Source organism: Phalacrocorax aristotelis, chromosome 1 (assembly GCF_949628215.1).
Source record: "Phalacrocorax aristotelis chromosome 1, bGulAri2.1, whole genome shotgun sequence".
In the NCBI taxonomy this organism is placed as follows: domain Eukaryota; kingdom Metazoa; phylum Chordata; class Aves; order Suliformes; family Phalacrocoracidae; genus Phalacrocorax; species Phalacrocorax aristotelis.
In genome coordinates, this window is record NC_134276.1 from 145,714,789 (window position 1) to 145,736,723 (window position 21,935).

The following is a 21,935-nucleotide window of genomic DNA, read 5'->3' on the forward strand; positions in this document are numbered from 1 at the left end:
AATCTAACACAATGTATATGAATGTTTAATCCTCTTTTATATCTGGTCTACCCCTAAAAATACAGTATTTGTCTACATGAACCTTATTTTATTACATTTTATATCTACACATATATCAAAAAGGGCAGGGAAGAGTGTCTTACTTATTATTACAAAATAAGCATGCCAAATGTTCAACTATACTTTGGGTGATGTGGCAACATCATAGATGTAATACAGCCTGAGATGCTTATCGTGCCAGTGGTAAAACTGGTACAGGACACAGATTTCTTCATATATAAAGCATAGAAAATGCAACAGCTGTTTTACCCCTTGGTAATGAAATCTCTATTTAAAAAGGTATTTGTTAAGCAGTTATTACAGCATTAGTTTCAATATATTTCCCTTAATGTAAAACAACCTACTTCAGTCATTCCGCTCTTCTTCCAGTTGCCTGACAAGCAGAGTACCTCACCATTTAGCAATGCCTTTACACTGAATTTTTAGTCTTTATGGGTGGCACAAAGCTGCTTCGTCACAGCAAACCCAAGAAGGAGTAATCCTGACTCACATATTTTGAGTTCTTCCCTGCTTTTCTTTCCTGCTGAAGTTGATGCTTACTGCATTTCTGACAATGTGATTTACTGTCCCCTAAATTTGATGGTTCCAGTAGGAGAAGGAAGATCTGGTGGTACCTGTTTCCTCACAAAAGCAGCAGCAATCAGTACCAAGGCCATAATTCTGCCCACAGTCCACTCACGCAAGCAATCTGGACAGTTCATGAAAAAGAAACAGGACCAGAACAAGCACAATACAACATCCAAATCCTGAACTACTTTCTCAAGTGACTGAAAAATACTGCAAAATGTTCACTTCCAGCAAAGTAACAGCATCCTTTAAGCAAATCTATCTGAATCCCTTCGAACAGTTGTCCAGAGGCCCAGCCCAGAGCCCTGAGAAGGGACAAGCAGGCCCCCTCCCGCCAGGAGCCACAGAGCCATGACTCGGTGCAAACCACCGTCACACAAAAAGCAAAGCACCACTAAGCAGCTGATGGATTGCATCTGGCTTCTGCAAGAGGCAGTGACCCCCAGCACCCACATACTTTCACAATATGCTTAGCTGCTGTCCTTTGGGTGTTTAAGCTGTAATCTGGGGGAAAAAAACCCACTATGTAGCACACCATTCTTGAAATATCATTATTTCCATTAAACCCTGGTGCTGCTTCTATCTTTCTTTCTATCACAGCGAATCATGGGGTGTCCCCCCAAAAAAAAGAGAACAGCACCCAACTGAGGGACAGTAACACCTCACACCCTCAGCATTAATTTGCTGCAGATTGCTCCCTGCTCAGCAGGTCCCTCTTGCAGCTCCTCTTTAAGGCAATCCACTCCCTCCATGCTTCCCACAGGGTTCTGGGTACCACTGCACTTGACATAGTTCAGACTTTTTTTAAATTTAGCTCCTAACTTATGCGTTATCTGACTTCAAGGATCCTCACTCTGTGCTGTTACTCTTGCACTGATGTCAGCAGTTGTCTTGACTGAGAAAACCAATTATCATTACACTTCTGAAAATATAGTTTAATTATAGGCAAGTGCGATGAATCTATAAATTATGATGATTATCAGAGTGAACAGTAGCATAACCAATAGCATTAAGAATATATCTGAATATTACCATAGGGCAGGGTCCAAATCTCTGAAGTCAGTGAAAAGGTTCCCATTGACGTTAAAAGTCTTTGGACTTTAATTAATAAGAGACAATGACTTCAAGTTATTACTGCAATTCAAGTAACTATCATGATAAAAAATTTAAGTGCATTAAGGATTCTTTGAATAAAGGTATTAAAATCAAATAACAAGTGCAATCTAAGAAATACAGTAACATTGTAGTCTGGCATCCTGATATTCTGTCAGTCTTTTGCAACACTAGAAAGTTATTCCAGTTATTTACATAATATTTTCCTATTCATCTTTTTATACCAGAAGAATTGCAGTAGGAAAGAAGTCAATAAAATGTTTAAAGTTTAAACACAATCACCTTTGTTTTTAATATGATTGCTGAACTAGAATAGCAGTCTTGTTTTTATTTGTTTGCTTATTTTTAGACTGACATTGTGCTCCCACATTGCTAGTGAAAACTTCTCCAGCTAAATAAAGTCAGTTGAGATTTACTCTCACTCTATTTATCCCCTGAAACACAACTGTGATGTTTGCTGGACAAAAAAAAGCCACCACATCCCAAGGAAGGATCTATCTTCTTATCCATCTCCTGTTTTGGTTAATGAGAAAATGTAACTGACTCCATTGAGAGCAAAAGAGGCAGAGAGTCTCTCTCAATAAACTGTTGCACATGGTAGGACTAATAGTGTACTGTCTCATAGCCATCATTAGGCTAGCTAGTAAGCAGTACATTATCTTTGGTTTTCTCTCTTTCTCCAGGGCACAGTGATGTAGTTACTGCTCCTCATTATCCTTGGAAGCTGTAAATTTAAGCGTAAACTCATTGTCTCTGCAGGGGTTGCAGGTGAGTGGTGTGTAATGTCATTTTCTCTTATTTCCTCTACTGAATTTTGTAGAACTCTTATTTTTTTAAAAGGTTCTCCGCCCCCCAAATCATCCTCACTAACTGCTAAGTGTTTGGATCTGCTCTGTAACCCCTCGGGTTTGGCCAGAAAGACCACTTGCTGCATTCAAGGAACCCACATCTGTGTGGTCCCCAAAGTGATGGGTGGCCACGACAGGATCTCATAATTTAAATGAGGGTGCTCCTGGGCAGTGGTGGGACAGCAGCCAGGCAGCTGCAGGCACCAAGGGAATTTATTCCATCCACTTTTATTACCAGTTGCTCCACCACTGCCTGCAGTTCCTCAATTATGGCTAGCAAGCTTACCTCAAAAGCTAACGAGGGAGGCATGTTCCTTCCCGCTTATGGGAGCTGCAAATACATCAAAAAAAGAAAATTGACCCTTTTATTGACTCGGATGCCAAGTCCACATTAAGCCTGAAGCTTCCAGAGTTTAGCTTCTTTGCTTGCTCTTATTATTCAATTAATTTTTGTGGGTAGCCAACAGAAACCCACATTAAAATATATAATATGGAAGTAATTACGGCATTAGAACACAAGATGCAGAAATATGCAGGGGTGGTTTATGCCTAGTGGCTTGGGAAGAACTTACAGTCCCCCATTCGACCTGTCCACGCCTAAGCCACACAAAAGAGGGCAGAGAGGAAAGAAGTTGCACATTAAGCGCTGCTCATTTCTACACAAGTTGGCAGAATAAAAGAGGGAAGAGATTCCAGTGCAACTAAGCAAACATGAAGACAAATGTCAGCCACTAACCAATACAACCAAAAGTGGGTTGCAAGAAACTCATTCTGTGAAAGACTGAGCTAATGACTAAGTGCAGAAAGCCACCTTTGAAATCACAGCAGACTTCAGGGAGGAACAAAGACCTCCTGACCCACAAACTGCAAGAGATGCAGATTAACTGAGGACAGAGCATGATCTCCACCTCATGATCAGCTAGATATACAACATACCAAAACAAAGTACATGTCCTTCTAGAGGCAGAGAATGAGACAAGACGACAACCCTCCTTCCTCCCCTCTGAGGAATCACAAGTGCTCATGAATCAAAGGAAAACAGATGGTTTCAACTTTACACTGAATTCGGCCACAAGAATAAAATGCTAACCAGTAAACATGGGTATTCTAGTACTTCCGAGCAAGATGTACATCCATAGTCAGACCAGCCTCATATTTTATACAACTGGTTCACAGAGAAAGTCATGCATGGAAACGGGACAGTAATAAGAAGTCTCACAGCCCTCAGAACAGAACAAAAGAGGGAATCAGATGTTCTGGTGTCGTCAAAACACAGCAGCATTACACACATAATTGACTGGTGCTTATTTTGGGAGATTCAAAACCAAATTTTGACCTTCTGAATTGCTAATATACCTATTTCAAAATGATTATAAAACCTATTCATTAATTCCTTCTACGCCTTTTGATACAACAGTATGGGGGGGAAAACTCAGATTTAGCATTTGTCTCAGAGAAGTCTGTCTAGAGTGAAAGTTTTATAATTCTATTTTTGTGATTTTAACTTGCATACACATTGTAACAACACAGCAGTTTTGGAAATCATTAACCTAATGACAGTTTAGATCGTTTTAAAGGCTTATTCCTTTAGAGAGAGAAGCCACTGAAGTGGGTAAAAACACTGTAATTTGTCCATTTAAAAACATCCACAGGATCAACAGCACTGTGTGAAGGTGCTGCTTTGGAAAACAACTTAAAATTTACTGTAAAAATATCTTTAAAAGTATTCTTATTTGCTTTTCTAAAAAAATTATTCAGGGCAGCATTAGTAGCAATTCTGATATTCAGTCTAGCAAGTATTAAGACTGTTACTAAATACACCGAATAAATGTTATAAAGGCTGTGAAGCATCAGTATCAACCAACAGGCATTAGGAAACACTCTTGTTAAAATATAACTGATAGCAAATTACTTACACCATTGTATTGTCAAGTTTTAACAGCCTTCATTATTTAGCCAAACTGATAGAGTGCGCTTGGGAGAGCCTTGTGTTTTGTAAATATTAATCCTTTAGTGGTTTCACTGGATTACCTGTATTTTATAATTCAGCATAGCCCAGCTGTACTGCATTTGGCTGAAAATTGACATTGCTAGCAAGGAAAAGACATGTAGCAATGCTGACTTCTTACCTAATATTTCCTTGCTTGGATTCAAACACAGAAGAGAAAGAACAGCTGCGGGTCATATCAACCGGACAGATTAACGTGGTCAACCAAGAACTCCATTATATCATAAAAACTGTCAATATAGCTTAGTCTCAAATTAGGTTCTCATCATCAACTGAATTCACAATTCTAAGACCTTCTTAAAAGGGCCACAAATAATTAAATCACATTCTTGCCTGGGCTAAGATGTTCAAATTTAGCAACTAATTCCAAAGTTAATTTCCAATTTTAACTAAATGTATCATAGCTGCACCTCTTAAACTTTGCATAATACTTTGATGATTTCATATGTAAATCCAATCTATCAATAAGACAGCCCTATGAAGCTATATATATATAAGTATATGACTTGCGTATAGAAGTCAGAACTCGCTGATATTTATAACGTATATTTATAATCACAACCTGTTAAGTTTAAGGATTTTATTCTTAGAATTTCACAATAAAATTTATTATTAGCTATGTTAATGTAACACCAGTATTTCATTCTTAAAAATTCAACATGTATATACAAGGCATTGGTTACAAGGAAAAAAGTTACGGTTCTTAAACATTAAACTCTGTATCACTGCATACAGAACAAATACAATACTTCAGATTATGTACATAGTCAGACAAGTACTTTAGAAATGCAATGGGTAACATTTTGGAAGGAACCAAGAATTTCATTGACTTGAGAAAGCATGAGTTGAGTCTGGTTTTCAGAGTGTGCTGAGAATCCCTCTGAAACGAAATTTCAGTTCATGAGTTGTTCTCCCCACCACCTTAATGAAAGGACAGATGTTTTTCCAAACCTTTCTGGACCTTGAAATGCAACAGGACTTACTAGGTCCCCACCAGAAGTCCCACCACTGACCAGATATCACAATATTGAAATGAGTACCTTTTCTCACGGTATATCAATACCTTTCTTTCAAGAAACATAGATCAAGAAAAGCATTAATTAATTGAAACAACACACACATCCTGAAAATTTGTAGCTTAGGCAGTAAATTTTACCAAAAAAAATTAAAGCTTTTTTGTCCAAATCCATTCTTTTCCAATAAGCCTTAGGTTCCCAAATTATTCCCAAGTCATTTTTGAAAAAGGATGTGGCTTATAAATCATACTGGGTCTTGAAAAAATGTCATTCTTAGTTTTTCCATGAAATAATTTATAACTTGATTGAAGCAAAATTAAACAGAAGAAAAAAAGGACAAGTGACCTGGGAGAAGGAAGATCACTATTTGCAAGTACAGTACAACCTACAGGTACTTCAGAGTTGTGAATATGTCAAGCTCAATTACATTTTTATAGCTTGCTTTAGCTTACAGAACTGTAGCTGCATTAAGAAAATAGATGTTAATGTTATCAGGTCAAATAGGCTTATACTGACATGCCAAAACAGCACACAAACCAAAAAATACCCTGCACAAGTCCAGGTTACTTTCATCCCATACTAAGAAGGTGCTCTGGGATAAATACCATATCGATGAACACAGCAGGGTACAAAAGCACCCAGTACAGGGAAGGCTGCAAAGCATTTTCTGGATACTCATACCCTAAGCCGTGACTGAATACAGCACCTTCTTAAAGAGGCAAGCAATTATTCTTCTGCTTGAAGGGCATTAGCATCCTGTATCCACAGGTCTTCTCAGGTTAAACAACTCAAAAGTACCAAGAGCATTTCCCTCAACCAGAAGCAGCAATGGTCAAACACGCATGGCACAAAAGTAACTTGTCAAGGAAATATCTGTCTTTTCTGCTGGCAGTAAGAGCTTAATAAATAAATCAATATATCCCAGGACCACTCCAGAATCACATACTGGAGAAGTAAAAATCACCGATTTTTCCTGAATTTCACAGAACCAAAGGAAAAAAGGAGAAACAAAACCAAAAACCAGACACCCAAACCCAAGGGCACTCCTCTTTATTCCTGCCAACACACTGACATAGAAGACAGGGTGAAAGTCACAACAGGAGAGCCACCACTCCAGGAAATAAATCAAGTGCCATGAGAGGTAGGTTGGTTTAACCCCATTCTTAGTGGGGAACGTTCCACTCACATTAGCACTTCAGTTCATGCAAGCTATGAGGCAGTTCACAATCCCAGGAGAAAGATAATTGGAGACTAAATTATGGTCTGGCTTCTTCAGTTCTCAGTGTTGCACTTGACATGGTTATAGGACAGACAGGTGACTTCGTCTTGCTCAGCTGAATCTTTGTTTATCCACAAAGCACCAACTTCTAAGGATGTCAGTCAATTAAGTTTTGCTTAACCTCTGCTGGGTTTTTACCATCATTTAAGGAAAGAAATAAAGAGGAAAGCTAGTATTTGTCAACCATCTTTAATAAATTTTAATCCCTCCTTTGGAGGAAATTTCTCTGTACTGTTCAGTTGCTGATCAAAAGTTGAACAGTGATCCTACCTAGATAAACAGACATATAAAATTCTTCTTCAAGGGCAGGCCAACTCAATGGCTATAAAGGTTGTGCAGACACTATCACTGCTTTGCCTTAGTCCCTTTGTGTCAAGGGCTTTTCAGCTTTTCCTACAGCCACTCAACATGCACGGCAATTTTGGGAAACAGCATTGACAGGACAGCCCTCCCTCTCCCCTGGCTCCTTTTTGGCTCTCCTCTCCTTGCACTCTACCCACACTAACCTACAAAACACAGCTCCATTTAGTGGCAGCACATTTCACCTCCTTTATTCAAAACTAGGTTTCAGAACCAAACGTGGGTGAAATATCTCAGTAGCTCTCTTGTATCTTCAGGGTATCAATTAAAAACCCTTATTTCTCAAATATCTTGTAACATCTGTGCTTTGTTCTTCCAGGGGAAAGCTCATACCCAAATTTGACCACATCAAAGACCACAGACTTGCTGCAAAGTTCAAAAGAGCACTGCTCCTACTAGCAGAGGCAGCTCTCTTTGCACAGCGCTTATGGAAAGCAATCAGAAATTGGGACTTCAGAGTTCTTATCCCAGCTCCATTTTCAAAATAGCTGCAGGGGAGAAAAGGAACAAACCTCCATTAAAAATATCGTGGTTTGGGTGCCACAGGGCATTTGAGAACTGCAGCTGCAAGCACTCAGTCTACTTTCTGTACGGAGGGTAAGGCAGGACTCTATCTCCGAGGGCATGAGAGGCTTGACACAATGCCTGCAGCGTGCTCTGAGGACCCTGGATGAAAAGCACTCTGGAAGGACAAATCTCATCGACTGCAAATTCAACATCAGACTGTGCTTCCGACCCCTTTTAATCAGGAAAAATATTTCTTTCTGTTATTAGTTTAGGCAATGGTTAAGAAGAAAACCTTTTTTTAATATATATATAGCATAGAGAAAATTTGCAATTCAAATTTATATTTTTAATCTTAAAAGTATTTTGGTGGAATGGAGTGAAAAATAGAAGAACAAGTCCCATAAATCTGTCACTCGCATAGTGCATCACTCACAGCTTTCCCCAGCCCACTGAGGAGGAGAGCCATACAGCTTTAAAATGACTTCATTCCCATATTTACATATTTTTTAATAGGGCTATGATGAATCTCCTTCCGCTTGACTCCTATTTTGAGCTGTGATATTTTAATCTCCATTCTTGCTGCAACTTAGCAGATGAATGTGCAGTGTGACAGAGCTCAGAGGAAATAGTATAAATAAAGCAAAGTGGAGCTATGACATCTCACATTTTATAGCTTTTTTATTGTAGCCTAAGCATAAACAGAGCACAGCTGTGTTATACTTACTGCTGTGAGCACTCCCCCAGCTCCAACCCCCTACTGCTTTTAAAGAGACACTGCCCCTACTCAGGATCCTCTGGGTACAAGCATTGCTGTTGGAGCCATCGCTAACAGAAGCAGAACACCCCCACCCATTGCTTCCCTTCCATTGTTTTTACTTTTTTCTCCTTCTACTGATTTGCCCCCTTGCCCTCCTTTCCCCTCACCTCCCCAAGCAGCCCAGGACGCGACCCCACAGTCCCCAGCGTGTACACACAGCCAGCACTGTGCTGCTACCTACTGAAGGATGATGCCTTTCTTCCCTCGCTGTTATAATTTGCTCTGTTTAAGTACACAGACACACATGCAGAGCACAGAAACAATTTGCAAAAACAACACTTTGATAAAAGACTTGCAACTAGCTGGAAGTACTCAAAATATTGCCATCTTTTAATGGTGGTATTTACAGAAAGGGCTCTCACATTTCTCATCACTTCTTTATAGTGCCCCATCCTCCCCCCAGAAGTCAGTCGAAAAGAAAGAAGGAAAACATACTAACTTTACTCCTGCCTATTTAAAAACAAACTATCCTGATGAGTTCCTAGACAGGAAAACCTCTTTTCACCTCAGGAATTTATGAGACACCACAAAGGATCTCATCATAATCATCACCACACATTCAGCTGAAAAAGCTCCCATTTGAAGCTTTAGACAAGAAGAATCACAATGCACCTGGACAGTTTCATGACTATAAAAAGATACGACCAAACCCAATAGTCAGCAATTTCCCCCATAGAGACCAAGAATGTTGTTTATCTTTGTGGCATGCTGAAAAGTTTTACAGTTGGACATGATGATCCTAAAGGTCTTTTCCAACCTAAATGATTCTATGCTTCTATGAAAGTGCTTCTCCATATCCAATGTCAATGTTATAAACGTTAGCACATCTAACATGTAAACGTGTAAGACTTCCTTCTGCTCTCTATTTTAAATAAAAAGTGTATCAAGGCATTGCAATGGTCACACTGAGCTTGAAAGCTGCACCCAGCTTTCCCAAATAAAGGGTTAAGGGACATACGGGGAAGTTCTTTGCTCAAGGATGACCATGTTGCATGTCTTGTCCCACTAACTTGCCACTGAAAGCTTCAACAGGGTGGGATGTTCCAGTGACCACCAATGCTAACCTACAAGCTGTAACCCAGTCCTGCTGGCCATCCTCTGCTCTCCCTCTATGCTCTTCTGTGCCCCACTGATCCTTGAGAGGATTTGCTACTTCACTGCTACTAGAAACACTTTCTGCAGCTATTTTTCCCATCTGGGATTCAACATAAGCTGGAATAAAGTATCAAGCAATGCTCACGCAAGCAAAAGAAAGCAGTTAAAAATAGCAAAATAAAACTATGCTAGGTATGTATCAACAATTGTATTTAAAAATTAAAAATAAGTTTTAAAAGCCACCCAGAAAGCACACTGAAATTGTTTACACGTGGGGAGCTGATTAAGCTAACAAGCTTTCAAAGTCAGGATCTCAGGATTCTCCGTCTGCCCAAAGTCACCCCTCTACTCGACTCATGGCTTACAAAGCCACCAGCCTGATACAAAGATCTGATTAGAAAACTGCACTCATGGGATTAGTAGAATTCCTGTGTTTTGCCGGCAGATTACCTCATCTTTTTAAAAGTGTTGTCTGATCAAGATTCACTTCTCTATTCCCTGAAATCCCCTTGAGCTTGTCCAATCCTATTCTACCTATACAACCTGTAACTTCATAAAGAAGTTGCTATCACAAGATCATGCTGAACACTTGCTCTGTGTGATGTCTATACTGTAAATAACCTCAGTCATTTATGGAGGGCAGAGATTATAAGACATGTCTGCCCTGATACTTAAGAGACTCCTCAACAGCCAGGGTCACTGTACCCAGGAGGCACTACTGAAAGCCACCCACACCCAACATCTCATTTGCAAACTCTTCCAAGACCCACTCTGAGGGACACCTCACTTCTGCAGCACAGCAACAGGCAGAAAAAGCCAGGAAGGGGATCTGGGAAGCTGTTGCTCAAATGCCCTGCAGTGAGCTGGCAAGTCTCCCCCCAGCGCTGGAGGAAGCAAGGCTGGGAAGGAAGCAGAAAAGAGACTGACCTAAGCCCTAGAAACTCAATAGGGCCCAGCAATGCCACCAACAGCAGGTTCCTACAAACTTCCTGCCACTGCCATCCATTTAGGTAGGAAGCAGATGTGTACTCCATGCTCACCACAAGACCAATCCTATTTAACAGTAGAGTCATCAAAATGCGCTCACTTAGAATGAGTGAAGACTGAAGGAGGTGGGCCATAAATTACTTTTTACTGGGAGAGGAAATAGGAAAAAAGAGAAACCAATAATATAGCCACAAAACAATATTTTTGCCCACTACCTACTAACATCTACCTCCTGTTAAGTTTTTAAACTACAGTTTTCAAATACACGATGTCTTCTACAGCAATAGTACCAGCACTGTCACTTCCCTGTGGATGGCTCCTTAGTGGTTTTTAAAGTTGCTGCAAAACTCAGTAAATACGTAAAGCTGTGGTCAGAGCCGCTAAAAGTCAGTACTAGAAGTATTAGGATGAAAAAAAAAAAAACAAACATTACAGCAAAGCCTAGAGATTCAGACTGCCTTACAGCCATTTACATCTCTCTCATCTCCACCTGGAAAAGACCCTGAAGATATTCATAAACACAATACTAAGCACATTTTGAATGAGAAGAATGTGACAACATTATGGTAAAGATTTAATAACAACAGTGGAAACCGACCCCTTAGGTACAAAAATAAACAATTTCTGACAGGGATGCTCAGTTTGGAAAGCTTAGTCCAAGTCAAATAATTTGCAGCCACAATTAGACCTCTCCCTTCAGAAGTGGCCTAAATTGAAATGACAATCAGCGTGAGATAAAACCCTCTATGAGCTTCCAGTTAATACTTCTGACCCTGAAATTCCTTTGCACAAGCTTCCTGCCCCTTGCAGAACTGAAAGTTTGATTAGCACAATCTAAAATGTCTCAGAAATTAAAAAAGTCATGGCACATGCAACAACACAATATATCAACACAGGTATGGCGTTGTGGCATCACCAATTCATTTGTAGGATAGTGCAATACTGTGTAATAATGAAGTAGCTCTCACCGACTGATTTGGAAAGGTACGTACAGGTAAGATCCCAGTTTCTAGAGAAAACTTCTTATGCCCTGAAAGGCATTTTCCTTATAGGCCACCGCACCTCTTGCCAACAGCTTTCAGCCAAATCAAATGGAAGAGGCTGCAGGCAGGAGCTGCAGGGTACCTGCTCTGACAAACAAAGAGAGGTAGCAATGGGCTTTTTTCCTCCTTCTTGTTTAGTTTTCAGTCACAACAAATGAATGAAATGAACCAAAGAAAAGAACTAAGCTGAGAAAAAACAAAGTAAAATTAGTAACAGGCTAACAGCATATACCCACTGCCTGGGGCAACATACGGCTGATGGATGATGACAGCCAACAGACAAATCCTCATTCCCTGTCTACTAAACAAATTAGTAATCTCATCAATATCATCACTACATTCACCTTCTGCAGCAGCTGCTGCTGCAGCACAGCTGCTGTTAAGCTTTAGGGGGAAAGCCTGTCTTTGTCTTGTAGTTTGCCAAATCCTGTGGGCAGTCAGGGTTGCCACCCTTCGGAAAATGCAATTAACCTGATAACAAGGTGGGGTTTTTTGTTTTTAATTTTTATTTTTTGAAGAGCCTGCAGAGCTGTGTATGAAGGCAATGGTCACCTGCGTGGCACACTCTGAAGTTCTAGGAATCTGCTAAACTTGCATTGTCAGGGCCTTCCCAGCAGTCAGGGTCTCTCCAATTAAAGTTTGAGTTCGGAGACCTTAAGCTTGAAGAGGACACTAGGCTGCCTCCTCAGGCTGAGATCTGGCTCTACACTCCACTTTCTTCATTAGTCCTAAAGTTTCTCTCTTAAGGTGACTACAAACCATGATTTTCAAAAATAGAGTGTTTTTTGGTATCTAATACACCTCACTTCCTCTCCCCAGCCCCAAACTCTTCTGAGCCCCATATAGTACTGGAGCTTCCAACACTGCCAAAAAGAAACAGCATCATTACCTTCACTTCCAAAACCAATCAGAAAAATTACCTGATTCAAACACATTCCAATCCATAAAGATCAAATTTCAACAGTACTCAACACAAATCACAGCAAATCATTGTTGTAAGAAGTCTGGATTACAGAGCAGCATCCCAGCGACACCCCCCAAATAACTATAGTAAATTTTAAGAAGTACAACTTCACTTAAAAAGAAGGAAAGCTTAATTTATGTTGTGCAAATAGAAAACTATATATGCATATACGTTCGCATGCACAGACACAAACTTGTTCTCCCTTTTCCCCCAGTCAATTCACCTGAAAGGTGTTGCATTTTTTCATGAAGCCTAATACTTTTTCTTAAAGATCTTCAAATGGTAAAGCTGGTTAAGTTTGTTAATGTCAGACTATTTACTTATTGATATCCTTCATCATTAGATATTTACAATTTATTTCAATTTATCAGTTTCCACTTGAAATTATGCAATATATGGAACTACTACTTTCTGAAGCAACCCACTGCCTATATCTGTGAATATACCTTAATTACAGAAATTCACCAAATATTTACTAGTAAGCTTCACGGTTGTGTTAGAATTTTGCCATCCACAAAAAAATCTTAAGGTGTTCATCATACAGCTGATTAATCTCATTGACTCAGCCTTTCTGGTTGTTAACAGCTGAAACCTTAACTGGATGTCAGGACCCATGTCTTCTCTTGGGGTCAGCTAAACTAACAGAATACATTTTTTCTCCTGTTTGCTTCCATAATTGACTCTATGAAAAATTCACAGTGCTTCTTTGTGCTCAAGTAAAACATGTAACTTTCTTCTGTATCCTCTAACAGCTGGCAAAGGGACACATTCCTGGAACTCATTTAGTCAAAATGTATGCTGCATTTATGTTCTAGTTCACTAATTCACATGCATAATAAAGATTTCAAGAATGAAACTTAAATACTGAAGGATCTTCATCAGTCACACTGAAATATTTCACCATCTTTAATCACAACACACCCATTTAACTATTTTCCAACATTAAATATCTAGCCGGTTACCTACTTCTCCTACATAACATATAAGAAACCAAATAAAACTTTCAAACTCTTATCAGGTAACGACAAAAATAAGTATTTTGCTATTACATGTGATTTGCTCATTCCCCCCAGTTTCTCTAGTTTTTTGTGGTTTGGTGGGTTGTTTTGTTTTGGGTTTTTTTTTTTTTTGCTGTTTGGTTTTTTTTTGGTTTGGGGTTTTGGCTTTGGGTTTGGTTTTTTTTGGGGGGGGTGGCGGGGGGGAGGGCGGGCCAGAGAAGGGTTGGTGTGGTGTTTGGTGTTGTCCCCCCCCAGTTATTTAGCCGTATCATAGGAATATTGCCTTTGGCAGTTAATCATCCACAAAAAATGTTCTATTGCTTCATAAACTCCATCACAATGAACATAATCCTTTAGTTAAGTGCCAATTAATTATTAAAAACACTCATTGAGGATTAACAATCGTGAAATAGATACTGTTCTATTATGTAGTAGTTAATCCTCAATAAATCTACTTGTAATAGACAGCATTTCAGTATGAGCTAGCCTACTTAATCCAATGCTTTATATTTAATTAGATAATTATTGCATGTTAAAAAACACATTCATTAGGTTTAATAACTATGTAACAAGCATACATCTAATAGACAGATTAGTAATCCTCAGAAAAGGAGATTTTATTAATAATCATTTGTATTAGCATCCAAGAGCTGCTCTCCAACATGAAGGCCAGTATGTTACATCTCCCCTGCCTACAGAAAAACAGACCAAGAAGGAGTTAACGTTCCCTGATCCACACTCTTTTGGGCCCCAGGAGGAGGACAGGGGAGCCTGAAGAAGTTGACCTACCTACAACTGTTAAACTCCCTTGAAGCACCCAAGATCATGCCTCTCCAGAAGGGAGTCTAGCCTTTCCTAACATCAGCCATGGGCCATGGCCAAATCACAGTCTTGTTTTCAAGACAGAGGACTTGGTCTGGAAAGGATAAGCGGATCCAACATGATAAATCTCTAAAAATAAAGAGCACACTGGGGCTCCCAGTTCCTTGGAATAAGGCTAAATGCATGTCCAGCTGTACAGAGATGCACTTCTTGCTATTTTATTTCTCACACATTCTTTCAGTACCTCCTTCAAAAAAAGGCTGTGAGGAGACAGGCACATCCCTGTTATTCATCTGGTACCTAACTCCAGTTAGGCACCAGCCAAAGGCAGATAGGCATGATGCCCATTTCTAGGACTAGAACTATGGGAGCTATTTATAGTATAAATAGCACTGAGTGGCCTTTTTAGGAAATAAGCTTAATAAAATGATCACCAACCCCTCAGCTGAAGCTGTAAGGGCTATTTCATGAAACAGTAAGAACCTAAACTTACATCCTGCACCTCTGGAAATCTATCACTCCCAGCTGCTGGTCAGCATCATTTCCTAGGAGAGGTGACTTGCAAGATGGTGTTTTGGATTACCCTTAAAAATCCCTATAGCCCCATTTCTGTCTTGTCTTTTTCCCCTGCACTTCAGTGATGAGCTGATTTTAGTGACTGCTCTCTTTGAAGAGGTGTTAGTTCTTGAACCAATGCCAGCGCGTTGCATCTCAAGAATAGTAGACCTTGTTTTCTGATGGTGTAAGGAATACATCTGTAATTCTGTAAATCTGTGACTGCTTACACTCCCTTCTGGAACTGAAAGTGAGGAAAAAGGAAAGATGGTAGTCAGACAGAATCAAAAAGCACAGATTTTGGCTACTATTTTAAGTCTTGTATTGACACCATAAGTGATCTGTGTTCCTTCTTTAAAGTGAAGCTACAGCAGCTCAAAGTTAACTACAGTATGTTTAAAAAAAGTGTCACAAAAGTCCACTTAACTTGGCAACAGTAATTACTCTTTAATATGAAAAGGGAGCTGCTCAGGATTTCAGCTATGGGATTATACTCACTGGACCTCTCATTCTGACACAGATATTCATTCTCTCCTCTTCAAAAACTTCCTAAAGTTTAATAGTTAACGTTCAGCAATAAAAGATGGTAAATATTAAATGATGCTACAAGTACTAGTATGCTTTGAAGTTTCAGAATAGCAACTGTTCCAACAAGATTTAAAATAAAACATCTTTCAGGATCAGTAATTTTTTGTAAGCCCAATGATGGGAAAGAAGCTGTTTCTTCTTCAGGACAGAACTATTGCCCACCTTTTAATCAAAAACAGGGCATGTATTTGTCTACATGATAGAAAACAAAATTGCACAGAGACACACAATCCTGCCCTGATTCTCAAGGCTAACTGCAGGGTCTGATTAAGATCTAGGTACCCTACTGTCACACTGCTCAGCTCAACATGCCACCAAGTTCTCCCATGCTTCCTTTTTTTATTTAAGATAAATTCCTAATTTAAGGATGGCAAAACCGCCAAAAAACATCATATAAAATAACTAGCGAGTAATGCCTGCCTGAGCAACTGTCAGCTTAACACAGCTGTCAAGAGAAGTGAGTTTCCCCATACTACCCAAAAGGGAATTGATACTTAGACCTGTTGTTGCACAGTGCCCTGCCTGCCCAGCCGAACCAGTGACTGTACATGAACAGCAAGCCTGGGAGAAGAGGGGAGGGAATGAAGAAAGGAGGGAATAACAGAGCTATCAGAGTGGACAGGGAGAAGGTGCTCTTGGCCATGCCCATGCTGCTGCCTGGGCAGCCCCAGCATCCATTGCAAGTGAGGTGGGAGAACTGAGTTACCTTTCAGGCTCTCTTGACACCCACCTCAGGGCAGAAAGAAGTTGCATTAAGCTCTTCTGGCTTACCTGTGGTAAGCACCACACTACCCCAAACTCCCTCCTGCTCTGCCTTCCCCAACAGTAAATGAATTATCTGGAGTTTTTCCAATGAGGAGGCCTTCTCTTTTTAAAAATTTGACAACACAGAGGAATATGAATACCTAAATCCTCCAGTGGCCGAGCAAAAAAAGACGCTAAAAATCACACAACTACCAAAAAAAGGCAAAAAAGCAAAACCAAACAAACACCCCACAAAAAATAAAATAGCCTCCCCCACTCCTCACCTAAAGCAAAAAAAAAAAAAAATAGAAAGCGAGATTGCAAGTCTGGGATACTGCTGGAATAAACAAAGTTGCTTTAGATTTATGGCAGAGAGAAAAGAGGAGGCCACCAACCCTGTCCTCCACAGACCCCTCTCTGGGCAGAGGCCCCCAGTCAAGCGGGGGCCATAGACATTTACTCCCACAGACAGCCAGTCCCCACAGAGCCTGGGGGAAGAAGCCAGGCTGCAGACACCCCGTGTTTGTGTCTTGTCAAGGCAGGCTGAAGCAGCGGGCTCTCCAGAAGCAGCAGAGCAACTCTGAGGTTCAGCAATGGCTTCTTCAGACAGCAGTGTGCGGCACAGAGGTCTCACCCTGCTGGCACAGGGGCCGGGGCCACAAGTGGGCACTGGGCTGGGACCCCTGCCCAGCACCTTCCCCCCTTTCCTGCCAAAAGGCAGGAGCTGCATAGAGATGACAGCACGAGGAAGGGGGAAGCTTATCGGTTACAGCTGTTTGAACAACTGGTAATTGCAGCTGGGGGTCCTTCATCTCATGTCATACAGAGTAGGAAAATGGGTCAGACATAATGCATTTGGTTAAGTATCTAAGCTGAAAAGGTACTATTTTCTTTTAAATTATATAGCCTTTACTGGAAGTAAGGTTACCGATGCAAGGCTTTCTAGCTTTAAAATGTAACAGGGACATGCCCTCTGAGGGTCAGGCTTTCATTTGCCGATGTTAATTCTCAGCTGCCTGTTACTCGTCCTTCATTGTAACCTCTGTCTTAGCTGGGCACGCTCCTGATTCCCTGCTATATCCAGACGGTCCATGTAAATAGTGTTTATGTTAAGGAAGTCATGTTCTGTGTGACTGGAGCACATAGAAACTGATGTTGTTGTCACTTTAGATTAAGCTCTCGTTTTAGCAATGGAGGCAATTGGAGCAGGCAGCTGAGTGGCCAAATGAAATATTCAGCTCATTTCATTTAAAGCTGCCCCCCCACCACCATTGTTCAGACTGGCAAGGCTGATTAACCCTTGCTGGTGCCACCACAACAACTGCTCACTCTCCATCCCTCATGAAACCAAGGGTCTGAACATTCAGGCAGATTTCAAAGGTCAGCAAGTTGATATTTGCTGATTTTTTTCTCTTTTTCTAATTAATGAACTTTAAGAAAAATGAAGATTAACTTTCAGGCTCCCACCACTTCGAACAGAAGAGAAACAAAACAATATTTAGAAAGGGTCAAGGGTATTCTCCATGCTTAATGCAGGCAAGAACACAGCTCCCATTAACCATAGTTTGGCACCTAATTCTTCACACCTGTGAAAGTCCTGCTAACCTTGAGTTAACCCCAAGCATTTTATCAACTCCTGCTCACAGAGAATTACATACTCTATTTTTTTGCAGGAACCATGGACAGTATATAAGATGCCAAAGTAAATGTAAAAGTCTAGGTAATAGAAAGCAATGGCTAACAGAGCTCTAAGTGTTCAGCTGTTGCTGATGCATGCTGACAGCCTACGGCTGTCTAGGGCACTGCCGCCCAAGGCTTCAAACACTGCTGCAATAGGGCTGCTCACCTACAGCTGTCCCAAAACCTATTTTGTAAATGCCTTGGCCACAGCATTACCACCGCACCAGGCCAAGCGCAGCCTTTCCTCTCAGGGAACAATCTTAAGCAGTTTTCTAAGGTAAATGGCTGTCACAGGAGAAGTAGTGAACGCTCAGAGATGCAACACCGGATGTTCCAAAACTGGAAAAGGGTATTATTAACTGATCTTCCTTTGGCTTGACTTACTGAAAGATTTCTATTTATAAAAAGGCCTAATGCTGTTTCATGACATGCACTTTCAAATCAAGCTTCACTTGTGCCAGCATCAAGTGCTGTGTCACTCACTGCCTTACGCTGAAGGACCTGATGCTTCAGAGAGCTCAGCGGTACCAGCTCCCACCACAAGGCTTGGGCTGCTTAGCCCAGGACAGAACTAGAAACGAGACACACAATATTCTTGGCAAAAATGTTCGTAACAGCCCCAAATGCTGTGAAGTAATACTATTATAAACTGCAATATTAAGGTAACAGCATTTTATTTTTAATGAAAGATTCATTGGTATTTTAAGACAACAGCTCAAGCACGTGACAAGTTTTCTTATAATCGCAGTGACAAGTACTGTACCAGTTTCTCCCTTTGATCTGTATTTTGTACTAAATTGCCAAAAGAAAAAGTAAATCTATTTAAAAATACCAGCAGTCATACAGACTACAGTCATAGTGACAGAAGACAACCACCAAAGTAACTCTGCTCTGGAGCAGTTGAAATCATAACTCCTTCCCCAAGAGACTGAATTGTACATATATATTTGTCTCTATCTACTGCTAGGGCATTTCACTAGGATACAACAGAATTGGGAAGTACTGATAAATGGATAAACCCCATAAAATAATATTTATATTACCTAAATGACTAATTTCAAATAGCCTTGCAGCTACATTTTACAGTGACATTTTACAGCCTAGTTCATATGAAACTGTTCTGTAGGAGCACTTACACTAATACTCTACTTGCATATATAGGATAAAATTCCAGCTTCATTGTAATGATTTCAACAGAGTCAGAATCTCATCAATTGCATGTTTGCTTTACTAGTTATCTGGATAAATATGCAGCCAGCTACGAATGGCTCATGAATGCAGATAATAGTAAGTTAATAGGAGAATGTAAACATTAAACATGATATCTTGGATGTAATTATTGTACACACAGTTTAATTACTAGGACCTTTTTCCCCCCATTTGGTATCTTAGAGAGTATACTTACCTGACTCCAATACTCTAGGTATCTGCTTAAAATTTAAGACCCAATTCAAGATGATCCTTGCATACTGTTTAAACACATAAGGGTCTTAATATCTCCCTATAAAATATACATCTGTCAATGAAACAAAGAAGCCCTACATGTTATAATGAGACCTATTTCTTTGAAGACAAACCTCTTAAACCTCAGAAGCAATGAATTAAATACTCGTTTTAGTAATCTTTGATACTTTCCCAAACAAGAAGTCATGCAAGAAGTACGCAGATGTACCTCAGCTCCCATAATCAGTCTAAATGTGAGTGGTTGTAAAACCAAGTTTATGTTATGCACAGACATATTTTAGACCTATGCACTGGGAACAGTGAAGTGCTCAACATCTGGAGTTAAACAGTGGTGAATTGCAGCACGCACACATCATGCTCATCTGCATAAATATCTATTTTCAGAACCACCAGGGCACAAACACCCCCAGCTTTCTGCTAATTTAAAATCATCACTTCCTGGAAATATTAGGATTAAGCCCAACAGGTAAGTTACTTCCAAAACCAAGTTTATGGAACCATAATAATCCCTATTTTCCCCCTCTCCCCCCACTTCTTTTAATTAAGAAAAAAATCACACACCTAAACATCCTATTACCCTGATATTTGACCCACCTGAATCTTCAAAAGACCCATATCTCAGGATGGGCAAGTATGGAGATGGATGGCCTCTAAAGAGAGGAGAATAAAGAACAAACCCCAAACCCTGAAGTTCCTGCAGAAAGTATGGCTAATTCAAGAAGTAGCACTCTCCCCACCACGCTGCACAAGTCAGGCTGGGGGCACCCTGCAGACAGAGGTGTCGAGTTCAGCATGAGAGTCTCAGAGGTCCTAAGGGCTGCGGTCATTAAAACTGTGGCACCTTTTGAAGGAATCGAGTTATTAACCTCCGTGACCCCAGACAAATTTATACCTGACTAACTGCAGATTTCTCTGAGGAATCAAGGCACATGTTTGTAAATTACTTGGATATTCAGCGCGATGAAAGATGTTACATAAATGACAGTTATTAATATAATAGTAGCAAAGGGGTCAGGAGGAAGATTTCAGTACTGACTTAGGCTGTTGTTTCTACTCAAAGTCAAATATCAGTCAAGGTTCGGATACTGATGTCTTGCAAAAATAAATATGATATACACCTTTTTAAAACTACACTTCCAACCAGAATTACAAGTTGTTTCTCTGGTTTGAAGATGATCTTGGAACAAACTCTTTTAAGAAAGTTCAAATCAAAATGGTACTAATTCCTTAGATACAGTCTGAGATTCAAGATTTGAGTTTGGACTGTAATATTGTCATCTACTGAATTACTGCCAAAGAAATCTCCCAGCAACATTTATAAAGTCAATTTTCCCAAAGCAAAGACAGAAAGGCACCTGACAATGCATGGTATCCCCATTTCTAAGGAAGGTACTGTAAAGATATAAATTAAGCTAACGTTTTCTTAAACAAAACAAATGGATTAAAGCAACCTGAAGCATGCATCAAGAATTAAGCTTCCCATTACAACCCAACTGGAGATCTTGTGTCCTTACAGAGCATCCCACTGTCACACATGGAGATGCAGAAGGACAAGCTCACCATCTGAACTCACCAATCTTAAAACAAAGATCATAGTTATTACACCCTGATGTTATTAGCTTCATCACGACTGTTACTTGGTCAAATCCAACAACTATATACAAAACATACACACATGAACATAGGCATCCACAGACACCAGCTTCCCTGCAATTCAAAGCACCTAGCAATCATTTACAGATTATAAACAGGCATCACATCCCCCCTCCCCCAGCTACTCAAGAGGCAGCCCTCTTCTAAAACAGGCCTTAACAACCAAGCAACAGCACCACTTCACAACAAGAAACGAAGTGGAATTGCTCCCAGATTTGAAGTCAAAGAAGCTATCAAAAGTAAACAGTATGTAATTACCCAAATGGCAATTTGCCAGAACACAACACAAATTGCCTGAGCCAGTGGCTCCCAATTCAGAGGTGGAGGCCTTGACAATTGGGGTCACAAGCCTAACCAAAATTAAATCAGAGAAGCTGGGCTCAGAAACAGAAGTGTGACTCTTGGGCCCAGAAGCAGGGTCAACAGGGGAAAATTCTGGAAACCGTTTAAAGGTAAAGGTCTGGCTCTTTACAGATTCAAAGCATTTCACACAGCTTGTGAGAAATAAAGCAGTAACTGGTTATACACACAGAGAGTGCATCTTTGTCCAACACTTGTCATGGAACAGTTATGAAAAAATACCAGCAGTCTGGTTCCAACTTCCTTCAGGGAGATGGGGTAAGGGAGGTAGTGTCACAGATCAAATCCACAAAAGTGATCCTCAAACTATAAGAATTAACTTCCAGAAGATTTTAGTATTATTGATGTAAAAATGAACTCCCAGGAGATTATATTACTGTTAAAGTTATTGACCCCTTCAATAGGTT

At 40.2% G+C, this 21,935-nt stretch overlaps 1 protein-coding gene across 4 annotated transcripts in view; it reads right to left on the reverse strand.

The window, feature by feature from the left end:
• SOX5 (SRY-box transcription factor 5) overlaps positions 1–21,935 on the reverse strand; it is a 722,135-nt gene that overhangs the window by 537,176 nt on the left and 163,024 nt on the right. The window contains exon 1 of one of the 4 annotated variants that reach the window (XM_075114254.1): positions 4,718–4,805. The exons of the other annotated variants lie outside the window; for them this stretch is intronic. The gene's annotated coding sequence lies outside the window, so the exon portion shown is untranslated. Of the gene's footprint in view, positions 1–4,717; positions 4,806–21,935 lie in introns of those variants that run through there. 4 annotated transcript variants of the gene reach the window in all.